The sequence below is a fragment of the Micropterus dolomieu genome, linkage group LG08, assembly GCF_021292245.1.
Source record: "Micropterus dolomieu isolate WLL.071019.BEF.003 ecotype Adirondacks linkage group LG08, ASM2129224v1, whole genome shotgun sequence".
Lineage (NCBI taxonomy): Eukaryota > Metazoa > Chordata > Actinopteri > Centrarchiformes > Centrarchidae > Micropterus > Micropterus dolomieu.
In genome coordinates, this window is record NC_060157.1 from 376567 (window position 1) to 378064 (window position 1498).

A 1498-nucleotide genomic window follows, 5' to 3' on the forward strand; every position below is an offset into this window, starting at 1 on the left:
AGTTTACTGACCACACAACTGCCGTTTCTTAAAATCCTCACCCTGGCAGAGGTTTTCAAAAGTGTTTCAGTGACTTGATGCTGCGTTTCCATCAGGGGTGGCTTGTTCATTAGGGCGACCGGGCGACGCGCCGCCAAACCGGGAAAGGCAGAGGATTTTTCTCACCCTTTCTCGCCTCTTTTGGGGTGAATTCAGTCTGGTTGTAATTCGGCCAGATCTCTCTCAGACTTTCATGTAAAGGCAGTTTTTTTCGAGCTGCGGTCGCAGCAGTGCAATCTCTACGGGTTTCGGGAGAGCTCGCACTTGTTTACGTCATGCGCCCAGCAGCAGAGCTACGCTTCTGCCACCTGAAAACGACTCGGCGGTCCTCCAGGTTGTTACTCTCACTACGACCAGCAGGTGTAGAAAATGTACGTTCAGGCTGAAAATTCTACCGTGGCGTTGTGTCGGGAGATGCAGCGACTTTCTCAGCGGTAAGACACAGTATAAATAATACATGTAATTTGTTAAGCTATGAGGAGAGGAAAAGTCCGCTAGCCACTAGGCTAATTTATGCTCCGTACAATGCCAGAGGCTAAGCTAATAACCGTTACTGTAACAATTATTAATTGCCCCCCCTCAGAGATTTGGCAGGAGCCGCCACAGGTTTCCATGTGAACGAACAGCCAAGCCGCATAGAAAAAGTTACAGTTTTGAAAATACCTGTGTCCGTGAAGACGGGGCCTCAGTCTAGAGAAATCAAAATGTGAAGTTTAAAAAACGATATTCCCATTTATAAAAATCCCATGACACAATAACAGCAGTGAGTTTTCTCCTCTTACATTTCTGCGTGATAGTGCGCAATGCATTCTGGGATAATTGGGTAAGTCCACATGTCACCACCCGATGCAGGCTGGGTAAAACAGGCAGAGCAAGAACACGTCCAGTTATTTGACTGTTCTTGGCTACATGCAGACTTTTGAATTGGAACAGTACTTGGGCTGCGACTGATGACGTTCAGACAGGAACGCAGAGAAACAGCTTCTGTTAAAAAGGTGGTATTCTTCCCTGTGACATCACAGGGATGAAAGCTAAACGCGCCTCATATAACGCTCGCCAAGCGGCTACTCTGACACGCCCTCAGAAACAGCGAGCTGCAGCACACAGCTCTCCTCTCCCTTCCAAACACTAGCTACCCTCCAGGCAGTCAGTGGACAGAAAGTTGTTCCTGTGATGTAGAGACAGAGCTCAGTTAAAACTTTATGGATACAGATTAATAACTCACCGCTCTGAAACTCTCGCTCCAGTCCGTGTTGCCGAGCCGGTCGGCAACACGGACGGCTGAACCCGAGCCGTTTACCGGCTTCTCGCCGACCCGCCCTTCTCTGCTTCTGATTGGCTAGTAGTCCTTAACTATGAACTGAGCATGTGCAACTCCCAACAAAGATCATGTAGAGACAAGATGTATCACTCCATAGCTAAAACGAAGCCTTCAACACAGGCTGGAAAGAGGAGCTGC